Here is a 15,798-nt window from a genome sequence, read left to right as displayed (position 1 = left end):
ACGCAGCTGGAACTGTGGGATTCTCCCAAAGCAGCAGTAGCAGAGTCCCCAGGTCCGGTCCCCGCACAAAGTACCTGGAGACCCATCAGGAGCCTCTGGATCCTGCACAGCAATGCAGGACTGGGAGATCTCGCTGCCCTTCTCCTGCGTGGGTTGGAGTTCTGCCCTCTTTTTATCATCATTCTTTAAAAATCTAAATTGCGCAAAGTTCTCCCCTCTGTCCCGTAGCACCCCAAGCCACTGACGGAAGGGAATTATCCTTCCATTGCCACCAGAACCTTTGAAAAGGACCCCAGCAGATTCTGTGTGAGCGTTTTGGGGCTTCAGGAGCCTGTGTGAGTTTTATTATGCAAGTGGCCCAAAAGGCAAAGTCCCCTGGACACCGAAACGCTTCACCCCGTGGGTGCAGAGGAACCGGCCCCGCCGCGGGGAACACGCACCGCACGTCAGCGTATAAACGGAGGTGAAGAGCAGGAGCCCCGGCTCCCTGAGACCGAAGAGCTGCGTCGGGAACCCGCAGTGATGCTGCGAGAGCTGCAGTGTGACCTGCGAGGGCAGGCGGCTGCCGGGCTCCCTGCCACAGCACGAGCCGGGGACTGCGGGTTGAGCTGCGGGGAGGATCCAAGCTCCTTCTCGCAAAGGAGATTTCCAGCCTGTGTTTGTTGCAGAAAATCCCTCCCAGCTTCTCCTTCAGGGACGCTCCCCAAAGCCCTTTGTTCAGCCTCGGGACGTTCGTCCCCCTCAGCGCTCACCTCCAGTGTCACACAAACACAACCAGAACATGCATCGAAATGGCAAATCCTAGAAAAGTTCAACGTTGCCGATTTCTGGGAATTCACCTCCCATCCACGCGTAGAGCAGAAACCGCCCCCGCCCGGCGCCTCCGCCCTTCTCTGCCCACCCAACCGGCACCAAATTCAATGGGCAAAACTGTGAAAAAGCCTCAGACCCCCCAAATAACTAATGGTTTCCAGAGCTATTTGTATCTGAGCCACAAGAACAAAAGCCCCGATATCAGAGGATGGTCCAAAATCCCTTTAAATCCCCCAAACTAACCCTTATGGGAGAAAAGAACACTCCCCTCTTTCACTTTTCTCTACCCCATAGTCAAAGGAATCAAATCATTTGCGAATGAAGTTGGAGGAGCTGATTCTTGTCCATAACGAACCATCATTCATCTCTCACTCCTGAACCTCCTCAGTTCCCACACGTCACACCAGGGGCTCTGAAGGTGCTATTTTCTGCTGCAACTGCTCAAAGGAGTATTTATAAACACGATATCGATTTGATCGTTGCTTGATCCACCCCTTCCTTTGCTCTTTGACTTGTATTTCAGGTTCTCCTTTCCTCTTCTTGCCGAGGGGACTGGGGGGGGATAACGGAATGGGTTGTTGCTTTTGGAAAGAAATCTGCACTGATTTTTGTGTAAATTGAACCTTCCACATGTACAGAGCGCGGGACGCGGGTCCCGTCTGCTGCAGCTTTCTTTATTTTGATTGATTTTAAGGCTGTGATGAAAAGAATTTTTTAAATTAAAGGAAAATGAAAAAAGAAAGGAATAGAAGAGTCTTTCTTGAGGCGGGTGGGGGCAGGAACCATGTGCCACAACACAAACACACGGGACCGCGGGCTCAAACCGACCGCAGGACACGTGTCTGCAATGGGGCAGAAAGCTGCCCAGAAAGCTGCCCAGAAAGCTGCCCAGAAAGCTGCCCGGCGATTTGTCACCAAAAAAAGAGACTATTTTTACATTTTTCACATGAAAATCTAACATCTTAAGAAGTTCGGTGTCTCGACTCCTCTGGGTGAGCCCTCAGCATTCAAATGTTGTTCCGAGACGTTTCAGAAGCCTAAAGAACAGGCTGCACAGATTTTATTCTGTGAGCCTGGAAAGACCTGAAGAGTTTCCCAAAGTTGTGTGTTCAGTCTCGCGCAGAACTTGGAAAAGCAGAGGCGGTAAGTTGAGAAATAACTGACAACTGTCTGTGCTGGACCGGGGAGCAGCAGGAATCCCAAACGCGCTGGGAAGAGCTTGAAGGAGCCAGGATGGAATTCCTTTTGCTGCGGGTGTGTTGAGCTCCTCAGGAGCCTCAGCTCTGCTTCCCTTCTTGCTCTAGGAGCAGTGCAGCTTCCCAAAGCACCTGTCTGTGGGCACTGGCTCTGGTCTTTATGCCCAAGCTCAGCCCAGCGCTCCAGCCCAGCCTTGGCTCCCGTTTACCCCGAGGGTCCCCGGTGGCGTGTCCGGAGCCGCCGGCGCGCCGCGCTGAGCCCAGACGGAGCGCGAGGAGCACAGAGGCGCTTTGTGCGGCGCACGCGGCTCTGTGGGCCCAGCCATGCGGGGATAACGCCGCACAAAGAGCCCGGCGAGGAGCTGCCGTGTCCAGCGCGGCCACTGTTCAGCTCCACGGACAGAAAATGTTGTGATAAGAATAAAGGGCACCCTGGCCACAGAACCGTTTTGAAGGCTGCGAATGGCCAGGGAATCCTGCTCATGCGCAGCTCTGCCTTGAACACACAGGCACGGTGGGGAGAAGGGGGTTGACAAGAAATACTTCTCCTTACACTTCCCAGGGATCGGATCAGGTTGCACATGCCCTTCAGAGTCAATAACTCAACACAAACACAGATAAGGAGAGCAGCTGCAGATTTCTGAATCACCGCAAGGCCTCTGTACAGCAGAAGACGACTCTGAAGAGGCTTTTGGTGGCTATAAATAGAATTTACACCCACTTGGAGTGAAGTGGAAGACTTTGGGCTAAAGCAGCAGCAGGCCTGTGGTGTTTAGACACCAGTGCTCCGCGTCCAGTTCACACTAATAGAATTTGGGTGGATGAAATGGTGGCTAAACCCATATTTCTCCAGCAGTTTCGAGCCTTTCGCTGCATTAAAGGGGCAGGAAAAGCAAGCAAAGGCCAGGACGGAGCAGAACCCGCGGTGACTAACGGCGGCTGCTGGGGTGGGTGGACAGACAGCAGCTTTCTGCTCAGCCCATGGCTCCTCCTGCGCAGAAACACTTCTTGGAGTTACTGATGAGAGAAGCCGTTGGGGTGTTTTTCTCTAATAAGGCAAATGCCTGAAAATGCTGAGGCGAGATCTATTTCTGGAGGACTGCGGGAGGTGGAAAGCTACAGGCTACTGACATCCCCGCTGAAATCCAGGCCATTAATACACTCGGCATCCACTCTGAATCGCACCGGTGGGTTTGAAAGCGTTGCATTGTGTTCTCGGAGCTGGGGAATTATCTTCTGGCCACTTGTACCAGCAGCTGGAGCTGAATCTTTAGGCTGAAGCACATAGGAGCGTGTTGAACTGGGAGCTCTCCGGTGTTCTGCTGTGGCAGGGATGGCCGTATCTCACTCAGGAAGAGCCCGGTGATCCGTGGAGAACCTGAGCGCCGAATCCTCCCCCGAGCCCCAGGAGACACACGGAGAAAATAGAAAACAGTTTGACCTACATTCGCCAGAATAATTACGGACTTCACAAGTTCCAACCAGCTTTTCAAATTAAAGCTCAGCAGGAACAGATCCACTTCCCTAAAGGAAAAGGAAACAACTCGGTCTCATTCCACGTGTGCGGCGATCGTATGGAAGTGCACCCTGCATGCACGCGTGACTGTCACATCACCCTCGACCCTTTCCAAACCTCAGGGAGAAACATTTATTAACAATTCCTGGCTTTTTCTGCATAATTCTGAACACTGGCACCTCTCCACCTATTAAAAAAGACCATCGCTAGGATTCCTTTTCCCTAAATACAGTTATTGTGCCCTTCAAACCGACATACAGGAATTTCTGCCTCAAGTTGCCTTTTTTCATTACGTGTTTCTTGTACTTCATAAAACTAATTCTTATTAATTGCTCTCAATCCCCCCCTCTCCTCATTTCCCTTCGTTACCTTCTGCCTTCTTGTCCTAATTGCTGCCTTTGCACACTCTGTGCCAGATGGACTCTCGAAGGAAGAATTTACGGCTCTTTGGCACCTTCGCGCAGCCTCTTTACAGACTCACCCCGTGAATTGGTGTCTTTCCACGTGAAATCTTTCGCTGTGGGTTCTGACTCACGGTTTCCCTCTTTTCTGGGCGTCACCCGGTGCTGTGTCACCACAGGGCACACAGCGGGTTCTGGTTGTGTGCGTGGAACAGCCGCGCGTCACCATCGCGGGTGTTGGGATCCAGGCCGCACGGACAGACTCCCCTGTCCTCCCGCTGTCCCCTCCTCAGCCTCCTCTTGCTTCTCTCTTCTTCCTTCTTCCCTTCCCCCGGGGTTTCTGCACCTCCTTCCCAACTTTGGTTTGGAGCAGAAGCCAAAGTGCTTCTCTGGCCGCCAGGAAACCGCGGCGGGGATGGAAAGCGATACCAAGGAAAGCAAACTGATGAAAAAGCAAATATATACACATACATATATATATCTCTACACGTTGGTCAATGAGAAGAGCTGCTGGTGGGAGTTGGTCGCCCCCTCCAGGATCCCTTCCCTTCGGGGCAGGTCAGAGGTGGCATTGGGACAATTTAACACGAGCGCTGTAGGAAAAGGTTGAAAAGCGGAGCTGCGAGTTGTTACACTTTTTGGAAACAGCACAAGAATGGCAAATCATCTGCTGTATTTTCAGACACATTCATTTGGTTTGACTTTATAAAACGGCCCCAGGGGACTGAAAACTATCGGGAGCCTTCCACTGCATTAATTTTTAGTTTTTTAAAGAACTCTTTTGCTCTTTTTTAAAACAGCTCCTCCCGCTCAGAGCGAAGACAATTCAAAAAGCATCTTGATGAGTTGTCTGACTGTTTGGGAGAGGCCGCACAGGTCGGAGTGCACAGCGCTGAGATCGGCCCCTCGCGACACCAGCGGCTCGGCGGTTACGTGTCCGAGCGATGATTGATCCTCCAGGGCCCCGGCAGAACGAGCCGTTTCCCAGCGCCGCGCGGAGAATAAAGAGCCCACAGACGCGCGGCAGCGCACAGAGCGCGGCATTCAGAGCCCCAAGAATCAGTGGCCTCCAGTCTGACACTCAACAGCAGGCAAAGGGCCGGCATTGATGGGAACGGCCCCGCAGAGACGTGGACATCATTATTGGAAGGAGGAACTCCGAGCAGATGGACTCAGTCATGGCCAACGCATTGCAGAGCTGTCAAAGGAGGAAAAAGGCACATTTTCCTGTTTGCGAGGATTGCCTGTGGTTCTTAGGTGGCAGAATGACTCTTGCCACCCATGCAGAGCCTCAAGAGTCATATCTTCACCCTTCTCCTTCAAAAACGCGCTCCCCTCGCGCTAGAGAAGCAGCGTTGTCTGAAGGTTAGAACCAGCACCAGGCAAGCCGGGTTCTGTTCCTGTTTATTCTGCAACATAAGCAAGTCACTTGATTTCTTCAGCACGGCCTCCCACTTCCCGGGAGCCGAGTGTTCCTCCTGCCAGCCCACTCGCTGCTATATTTATTCCCAGCGCTCTCTACCGTGTTTTTCTCTGCGGTCCGGTCTGGGAGTCGTGCTGATGGCGCTGGGCACCAACGGGTGCTCGGGGAAGCGCGGCCGGAGCGGCCGCTGCCTTCTGAGCCTCCCCAGGGCACTTTTTCGAGGTCTATGACTATTGGTAGGAAAGCAAATAACACTTGGCCTCCACGTCAAATATATCACTTGGAAAATCAGTTTATCTGTCTCCTTGTTCAAGTCATCTAAGCAAATTTGCCTCCTGCCATCTGTTTCCCCCTTTCAGTGAAGAGTTAACTCAGCATGAGGCAAAATCACCCAGAAATCGGACAGTGTGCGGGCAGGAAGAGGAAGGTTCGGAGCAGCAGCCCCCCCGCGCCTTATGTAACAGTCTAGAAATGGAGTCATGAGCAGAGACCTGTCACCAGGCGCCAACTCTGCGCATCGATCCCTGCAGGGACTGCACGAATCGGGCGGCCTTTCGATAGCGCTTGGACTCGATCATCTTGAAACTCTTTTCCAACCAAACCAATTGGGTGATTCTGTGACTCCTGTTCACACCTGTGCACACAAGCTCCTACCGAAAGGATCGAACTCTCTAAAACACCCCAGAGGTGGAAGCAGAGTGAGAGCGAGGGCCAGAGTCTCCCACGCTGCAGCAAACGGGAGCATCTGCCGCACAGCACGGAGCGGTAACCACGCCGCACAAACCGCGGGGGACGGCGCAAGCGTTGGAAAAGCGAACCCATGCTAACCCAGGGATGTCTCATCCCTGACCGCGCAGTCACGCTGCTCGCGCCCCAGGATCCGTGCTGCTGCAGCTTTCCTCAGGCTCCCAGACAGCTTGTGACCTTGTTCAGCTTTTGTTTTCGAAACGTCACCGTCTGTATTTTAAGACGCCTCAAAACCAACTTCCCCTTTCACGGTGCCTCTATACAGCTCTGCATCCTCTTCTTGCTGCTTAGCAGCTTAGAAATGTTTCCATTACAAAGCAGTGCCCGCCTTCGGTGACAACGTGCTGTACGAACAATATGCATGAATTCAGAGGAAAAAGAAGATACATGGTCACATGAAACTCTCATCATACAGCAATTCTTGTCACTTCAGCTGGACCTTCATAAATTCAGTGACCACGAGGACAAAAGGGACCGTTTAAGGCAGAAGTGACTGTGCCAGTTCCTCGGTGTGTGATTTGGGATGAATCACCTCATTTCCTTTGCCATTTACCTCCATTGCAAAGGGCAGGCGTGAAATCTCTGGTGTCAGAACAGGAAGAAGCTGCTGCACCCTTGTGGTTCCCCGCAGGGGATCTGGACCTGCAGTGCTCCAGGACAGGAGTTCTGCAGAAACCAAGTGAGGTGCAGACACAGGAACAGCCACGGGACAGGAAGGGGCACATTAGTCAGCAAGCAACGGTGGAAGTGACTGTGAGCAAGTGTCACCTGGCGCCAAACAGTCCCAGCGAACTTCTTGTTTCGTTTGAAGGGAAAACAAACACGCCAGGTGCCAGTTTTGATGAAGAGGGTAGAAGGGAGAGGCTGGGGTTGGAGCAGAGCAGGTGCGTGCGGCGGGGCGGAGCGCGAGGGTGCCAGCGAGAGGGGAAGCGGTAAGGAGGATTCTGAACATATTTACAGCCATCTGGCAGTGCTCATTAGCCAAACGCTGAGGCTGCCTGAGCGCTCACCGAAATGTGGAGAGCAGGGAGGGGAGGAGTTTGTTTGGGCAGAGGATCTCGACTGCTTCATGCTTTCAACGTATGTTTTTTGGAAATGTTTGATATCACTTACAAGATTATTTATATTCCTGGAGATGGAGGAAAGTGGGACCAGAAGGCGACGGGAGGGCCACTCCCCCTGCAGTGCTCCTGCCAGGTTTCCCAAAAAGCAAGAGAAGATGCAGTTTGTCGGGAGGCAGCGTCGGGAACGCTGCATTCCTCCTCGTCTGTTTGCACCATCTTGAGTCTTGCAGGTTTTAGTGGGCAGTCTGCACCACGTCCTTTCCGAAAAGAATCCCAGCTCTAGAACTACAGAGTGAACATTTTAAAACAAGGTCGTGGCACTTGCTCAGAAAGTAAGACGGAAAGTTAAAAGCTGACGGTTTTAGGCCCCAGTATTGTGCTTCTATTTGCCTTATTTATGATTTGTAATGTCTGGATTCACAAACATTACAGTTGTGTTTAAATTATTGGCTTTGTTTTGCTTTCTTTCACTGTCTCTAGAGAAGAGAAGGAGGTTAAAAATATTATTTATCTGTTATTCCCAAAATAGCACGAGGCCAGGTGCTGCGATTATAAGGTGACATTTAGTACAATATTCATAACACAACTGCGAAAACTGGCAATGCTCATTTTCGATCTGCCCACAGAAAACAGATGGACATGCCCGGAAAAGTAATGAAATCTGGACGCTAGTGGGCAAAGGAGACGGGAAGGACACCAAGGACACCGCCTGGAAAACGGTCCTTCCCGCTGACTGGGGCCGCGGGGCCGGGGCCGCGTGTGCCGCCCCAAGGGACACGGTACGAACGTCCTGGGGGAGCAAATCCAACCACAATGCGGGAGAAAAGAGCACGAAGCAGCCACGGGCTGCAGCCACACCACCACAATGGGCACCTCGTTAGAGCATTGAAACGAGCATTGAAATCCTGCTTGGGATGAGAGGAAGAAGCTGCCAGAGAACTCCCAGGTTTGAGAGGAAATCATGGTGATCGCAACCCCCGGCTACCCAGACAGACAGACTGACAGCCCAGCGGGTGGCACGCCTCAGCTGAAGCCGATAATTAGATTTATGGCTTTAGTTCTGTTACAGATCCCTTCCGATAAAAACTCTCATTATTGTGCTCCGTTATGGTTCAGCATCCTGCTCCCAGACACGTTGTTTTTGTAACGCTGTTCCCAGCCACGGCACTGCAGAAACACCTCGCAGGAACCTGCGCTCCCGAAGCGCGACATTTGACGACGGGACTTTAGCACACGCGTTCCGGCACTGATTTCCACTGCAGCTCTTCATTTAGAGCAACAGCAGCTTAGGAATCGCCGCAATGATCACGACACAACATCACTGCAGCCACAGTTTGCCCAGTAATCAGCCCCTGCGCCAGAAAGCTTAGAAACAAGAGGAAAGTGGCTCCACATCTCCTGGGGAGAGCCCAGGGCAGGTAGAAACACACCCGTGACTGCGTTTGTTGAGATTACAGCCGCTTTGTGTGGTTAGAGAAACATAAAGCGGTGAGCTATAGGGCCAGATCCTCCTCTGCGACCTCCAGAGGCTATTTTGCCCCAAAGGATGTAATTAATTACTATTATTACTCATGTATTTAGGAAATAATCCTCTATATTTAGTAAATGTAATAGGATAAGAAGAGCGCTGGCCCTTTGGGGAGCAGAGGGTGCGCTGGGCAGGCAGCTCAGCCCTGCGCCGCACCAAGGGGGGATTCTTATCAAGTTAAACTGAAAACCAGTGCAACAATTACAATGTTTTACAGGTTTTCTTTTTTTTGGTCTTCTTAGGCTCCGAAGCGCAGAGGTTCAATGATATAGATTCTTCCCTCTCCTTTCTGGGTACGCTGAATTTTCACTACCTAAGGGCAAGTTCTGATATTTTTCCTAGACTATCAAAAATACAGTTCCCAAAATCCCATGCTGGGGGCCTCAGTGGCGTGCCAGTCCTCAGCACTACAAACCAGCAACTAAACCCTTTGGACAGCTCATTTAGAAGAGAAGACAAACACGGGGGTATTTTCTGGTAAGAAATGTGTTGTACTGATTTCCCCAGGCTGACGCGTACCAGACAATGCAGAACAAGCTCCTCCGGGCCGTGAGATGAATGGGGCCTTTCAGGAGCCGCACACTGCACTGCTTGTTCCCGAGAGGAGTGCTGGCTGCTGGAAACCTCGCAGGAGCACAGCGGGAGCAGAGCGGGAGCACAGCAGAGTGGGAACAGAGCAGGAGCAGAGCAGAGAGGGTTAGGGTTAGGGTTAGGGTTAGCGTTAGGGTTAGCGTTAGGGTTAGAGCAGAGCAGGAGCAGAACAGAGCGGGAGCAGAGCAGGAGCAGAGAGGGAGCAGAGCGCGCTCCTCTGTCCGCCAGCTCCAAAACGCCGAGCCCTGCACAGCTGTTCTGTCCCGCACTGCCCACCACACACTTTTATCGCATCATCTAGAGAAGACACGTGATGCTGTTTAGAATGAAAAATGCCCCGCGTGGACGGGCTCGGCGGGCAGGACCGGGCTGAGCCGCAACGCGAAGCTGCTTGGAGCTTGCAGAACCTGGCGCATGCTCAGAAAATCACAACGCGCTCAGGAGTTGGGCTGTAACTTCTCATCTCCAGTGCTCCCGACGTGAATCGGGAAGCAATCAATATCTTTAGAATGCAGCCTCTGTCATAGTTCCCTAACGAAGGAGAGAACAATTCCCTGTTATTTGTAACTCCTGAACGTTGTAAAGACAGGGGCTATAGATGAAGCAGTATGGAAACGATGTCTATTTTACAATGTGGAACCAAAGAGTTCTTCAGATCACCTTGAGTTCTTCAAGCATCATTAGAGACAAGCACACGCTACTTATTTTGCTGCATTTTCACCCTTACAATACCACGTTTAATGAAATGAATATAACCAGTGAGCCCGGAACTTTCCAAAATACACCATTCTAAAGAGATTTTTGACTCCCTTACAGTTAGAAGCCAGTTCAAAGATCATTTACCTGCAAGTCCCTCCCCTGGCAAGACAAGGCGGGTTCCTGGTCGCACTCTCTTGTGTTTGATGCCCTCTAGTGCTCGTTCTTCCTGAGCCAGGGCCCAGGTCCCTCTGCGCTGCCTTCAGTTTCCAAGCAGAACCTGTACAGACGTGGGGAAATAACCATCAGCCCATTTGCACGGAGCTGCAACTTTGGTTTGAGCAACTTCTCCCGTCTCCCTCCCTGTTCACCGGGTGGCAAATGAGAAAATAATGCAGGTATCACAACAGCATGTAGGTGGTTCTGTGAGGGGCCCAAGAGATCAGTTTCCCTGGGTATGCACGAATTAATAGAAAAAGCTGCACAGGTAAGAGCAGGAAAAGCAGCAGCGGCAGGAGGGGCCCAGGGCCGTTCCAGGCACCTGCCAGAGGAGGTCACTCCACAATAAGAGACAGGAGTGAACGTGCACAGCATAAACCAGACACTTCCCTCTGGAGTTTCCAGTGTCTCTGGTTCCAGTGCCGTTCTGGTTCCAGTGCCGCTCTGGTTTCAGTGCCACTCTGGTTGTGCTCCTGCAGAGCACAGCACCGCTGGGGATCCTGAGGGCCGGGGTTTCCCCCAGCACGATGTTCAGGAGCAACACCGGCTCCAACCACGGCGGATGGTACAGACCTTAGTGCTGGTTTTAGTGGTTTTGTCAGGTTTATTGCTGGCTTCTGTCACACAAGACAACTAGCCCTGGTCTTTGTCTTTGCACATCCAAGCAAGCTTTTCATTTCCATGATTAATTCAGAATATCCGTGAGTAATTCCACTGCCTCAACTTTAAGTGTGTGGCCAACACTCAAAGAGATTAAAGAACCTGTTTCATTCTCCAGCTCTCCCTCACCTACCTTTCCCTCTTCCTAAAACACAGCTTTCCCTTCTACACAGCGGGCAATATTTGCACTAACCTTGCGTATGGAACTGATGTTCCCAGTGAAAGTGCACCTTCTATTCCATTAGAAATGCAGGTGTACTAGACAAACTAAAAAGAGACCTATCTGGGGAAACGGCAAAAGTTAAAGCACTTCAAAAGACTTGCAGTAAAAGAGACTGCAAATTTCCAAATGTAATGGGCTGTCTCAGTGGGCGTTCCGTATTACCATCTTCTTTATGATTCCTTACTTTGTTCTAGGAAATATTTTTGCTTTTCAGTAGTATGATGTTCCTGGAATCTTCTTTGTAGTGAAAATGCTTAACTGTAATGTAGAAATTATGCAGCAATTTAAGCCTACAGCTATTCAGAGATTCAGAGCAGAAAGCCATTAATATTCTTCTTCCTTCCACTCCTCATTCTCACCGAGGTACAACTAGTGTGCTCACGAGGAACTGGAGCTGGCTGCGGAGAACAAGAGGAAAGCCTCTTGATTTGTGTAACGTGCTCGTGTCCGAGATTTCCCTGCCAGCCCGCCCCCTGGCCCTGGCCACACACACCGCTGGGATCAAACACCCTCGCTGCGTCCCGAGCAGCCAGTGCTTCAAAGCAAGCCAGCCCCAAACACACGCATTGAACACCAACAGCACAAAGAGGAGGAAAAACCCACACAACCAACCAATAATAAACCCTGTATTTTGAAATAAATTCTTTGAAATTCCTTCTCCAGCAATTATTTGAGAGCACCATTTGCGTAAAGAGCATACGAGCGCTTTATGTTGTCCTGTACCCTGTGTTCCTTATCGTGCTTTAACTAAGAAAACCCATCACATCAAGCAAATACAGAAAGAGCAGCACAATTTTACTCTTGTGGGGAAATTCAACAGTGCTTCACCCAGGCAGAGCTGAGAACTCTCATTTGCTACTCCTCACACGATGGTTTGACTGGAATTAACTTCACTGTAGAAGGAAATGCACATCAAACATCATGTTTTAACATATGTTACTGTAGGGAAAACAGCTCTTTTTTCCCAAAGATGAAGTCTGTGGTCATTCTTTTCCTAGAACAGAATCCTCTTCCTCCGTGCCAAGAGTCCCCAGCTTTTCTGTGCATTGTGGTTTGCATTTGCCTTGTTGTCATGGCCGTACGGTTATTTCTGGATTCTCCCGCACTTTGGCAGTCCCATCAGAAGCAGAGGAAAGGCTTTCCTCAGTTATTTTGGGGGCTGTTTTTTCTTTATTTTAGCTTTGTTTGAATGAGACACACACACTCAAAGCAGAAACTGAACGATAATGGTCAAGTTTTCAAACCAGAGGCGCATTCCCCAAGAGATAAAGCTCCAACTCCATGAAGAATCTCCCTCCATGTGCGCCAGTCCTGCCCATCAATGCGCGGCAGCTGCAGAGTGTGCACTTCAAACACGGTGTAATCTTACCCAGGTTGCACAACTACGAGACTCAGAAATCAGAAGCAAAAATAACAGAAGAATTATTTTTATCTCATAACTTCTAAACTGATCTCATTCTCTGGTTCAGACGTTTGTCATGTTTATGATCAGTGAAACCGGTATTTTTTTCAGTATACAGAAACAACCCTCGCTGCCAAAATCAACAGACAGCGCTCTGTTTACTGCTGAACGTGGCGGTTTTCATGTTGATCATCCTCATTACTTCATCATACAGCTCCTGGTATTTCACACGTTTCTCCAAGCCTGAACTGATGTGATTACATGGGAATGTCAGCTTCCCCTTTATCACAGAAAAACAGACGAAGAAACCTGAAATCACACTCCCTGAAAACAGACACCGAGAGCCCCTCGTGTTTTAGATCCTCAACAGGGAGGATGGGGAGCAGAGGTGGGGGAAGAAGGCTAACTCCTCATCTTGGAACAGCAAGGGAAAGTTTTATTAGTTCTTGCCTACGTTACAGATCAAAGGAATCCCTTTTGATGTAAAGACTCACCCGCACAAGGGGTAAAATAGCGGCTAAAAGGCCGCCTGTCCTTGGCAGGTCTGAAGCCCTTCCCTTCGCTGCCCTTTGACACGAGCACCCGCTTTCACAAGGAGGCACCGCACACCCTTCTGGGGACTGCGACTGTAGATTTCACTAAATTTAGGTGATAGCTGCTGTGGGGAAGGTGGGAAAAGGGGAAAACCGTGTCCCAGCTGTGCCACCTTCCCTTGGGAGAGCAGGACGAGTCTGGGGAACAAATACACTGCACACGGCGCCATGAACTGCCTGACAACAAGTTAAAAGAAATGCTCTTCTAAAACCCAAACCCATGGTTTTAGGAGATTAACCTGCTGGTTTTACGGTATCATTTTACACTGGAAATGAGGCGTTTAGCGGGACTTTCCTCACCTCTCCACGAGCTGCTCCCAGCGAGCTGCCCGCCTGGAAGGGGCGAATCCGCGGCGGGAGGAGCCGCTGGGGACCGGGCACTGTGAGGAAACGGAGCGGCCATTATGAGGAAACGACCATTCTGGGGGAACCGGCGGCTGAGGGAACGGCGGCCGCTGAGGGAACGGCCGCTGCGCGGAACCGGGCGCTGAGGCGGCGCGCGCGCGCGGCTGGGCGGGCCCCGGCGAAGGGGCGGAACTGCGGCAAATCTCAGCCAATCAGCGGGCGGGGTTAGCAGCCCGGCCCCTGCCGCCCGGGGCCGGGGGACCCCGTGGGTGCCGGTTTCCCGCTCTCGGCGGGGTGGGGGGGGCGCCCTAGCAGCCCGGCCCCTGCCGCCCGGGGCCGGGGGACCCCGTGGGTGCCGGTTTCCCGCTCTCGGCGGGGTGTGGGGGGCGCCCCCCCCCTCGGCGCTCACTCTCCGCCGGGGCCGCCCCTGCCCCTGAGGAAGGAAGGGGAGGGGAAGCAGCGCGACTGGAAGGGGGAGATAAGGGCCGGGAGGGGCGGGAATGCGAAGGAAGGGGTGACAGAAGCGCAGCCGGTGAGGAGGAGGACGGCGCGGGAGGGAGGAACCGCACGGCCGCGGGCTTCCCCTCGCTGCGACAAAATGGAGGCCGGCAGAGCCCCCGGACCGGCTGCGGCCGGCGGGCCGAGGCGGCTCTGGGCGCTGGAGAGCAGGCTTCCCGCCGTCCCTGCGTGTGTTTCACAGCAGGGCGCTGTGGTTCTGACGGGTCACAAGAGGCCGCTCCGCTCCGGCACAGCCCACACGAGTTCTCTGAGTTTGAAGACATGCCGGCACAGCACCTCAATTTTCCTCATCTCCTTTGCCACCCGTGGACCAGAAGGGAATGGCTTGGGTTTAGTTGACATCTAAAGTATCCCCCAAAGGAACTAAACTTCGGTTAAAACACAGCCCTAAAGCTCAGGCTCCCCAGTTGGTGCAGAGGGAGCAAGAGGCAAGATGGGGCTTTAACTGAGGCGATCCTTAAGCACACCCCAGAAAACCACCCCCATTTCTTGGCTAATCCCTCATTTAGCAGAAGAAAAGCCTGTTTCGTTCCTGCCTTTCTCAAGTGCATCCAGGGGCCGCTTGCCAAGCGCACTGGCCCGAGCCCAAGCTGCAGACAATGCCGGGCGAGCTCCAGGGAGAAGCTGCTTTTCCAAAGCCGTGATCCTGCCTGAGGAGAAGCTGCTTTTCCAGAGCCGTGTTCCTGCCTGAGGAGAAGCTGCTTTTCCAGAGCCGTGTTCCTGCCTGAGGAGAAGCTGCTTTTCCAGAGCCGTGTTCCTGCCTGGGGAGAAGCTGCTTTTCCAGAGCCGTGTTCCTGCCTGAGGAGAAGCTGCTTTTCCAGAGCCGTGTTCCTGCCTGAGGAGAAGCTGCTCCCAAAGGGCTGCTGGGGACACCGGGGCAGGACTGGCGAAAGGCAACGCGCAGACAGGCTCCCGAGTCGCGTTTTTGACTCAAATGGTATGGATTTCTACGGTCCATAAAAGCCTCGTCAGCTCCAACGCTACATTAAACTCATCTGCAAGCGCTCCAAGAGAACGCAACATCACTTCGGCTTTTCCACAGCGACTTTCCTCGACGTTCCAAGAACTAAAGTACCGCAAAGTCCAAGTTAAAGCTCCACCATTCCAGAGGTTTCCCCAACAACAGATGAACAATCACCTCTTAGTTGTGTAAGAAATACATCCTCCACAGCTGCACGTACTAAAAGAAGTAATCCAATACAATAGTCTCGATTTATTTGAAATAATTCGGTCTGAAAACTTTTTAATTTAAAATTTACAGCACACGTGGGGAGGAAACATGTTTTGTTACAACTAAAAATTCTCAGAAGAGTGCTGCAGGGTTGTTCTCGTTAATTTAACACTGTCATGGCTTTATTCAAAACACGGTTGCACAAAATCAGTTACTCCAAAGTTTAAGGAAAGAGTTTGATAAGGAACCGAAACACACTATATACATACTGCCATACAAAGAGCATTAAAATAGGACAAAACCTCTACAAAATATAAAACCCACCCTTACATATTTGCATGAAAAGACCACCCACCAAGCAAAAAAGTTTCAAAAGTTAATCTGGAGGCTCCGCGTCACTCATTTGTTTAAAAAAACGCCGTTTAATCGCATGCCAAGCTGACAAATGTGAGACTCTACTTAGATGGTAACGCTGAGGAAAAGACGAAGTTCCGTAGGAAGCGAAGCTCTGTGCGAGGCTCAGGGCTGGAGCCGGAGCAGCCGCGGCCGCCAGGTCGGGCTTAGGAAGCGTTTAAGTCTGCGGGTCCCAGGGAAGCTCTGCCCACCCTGCCCGGTTCAGTCTGGTCCGTCCCATCCGCTCATCCAGTGTCGCAACTGGACTCGCTCAAGACCAGCACTCGAATCACCTTAA

This window comes from Nesoenas mayeri (genome assembly GCF_963082525.1).
Source record: "Nesoenas mayeri genome assembly, chromosome: 30".
In the NCBI taxonomy this organism is placed as follows: Eukaryota; Metazoa; Chordata; class Aves; order Columbiformes; family Columbidae; genus Nesoenas; species Nesoenas mayeri.
Note: the sequence above shows the minus strand (reverse complement) of the source record.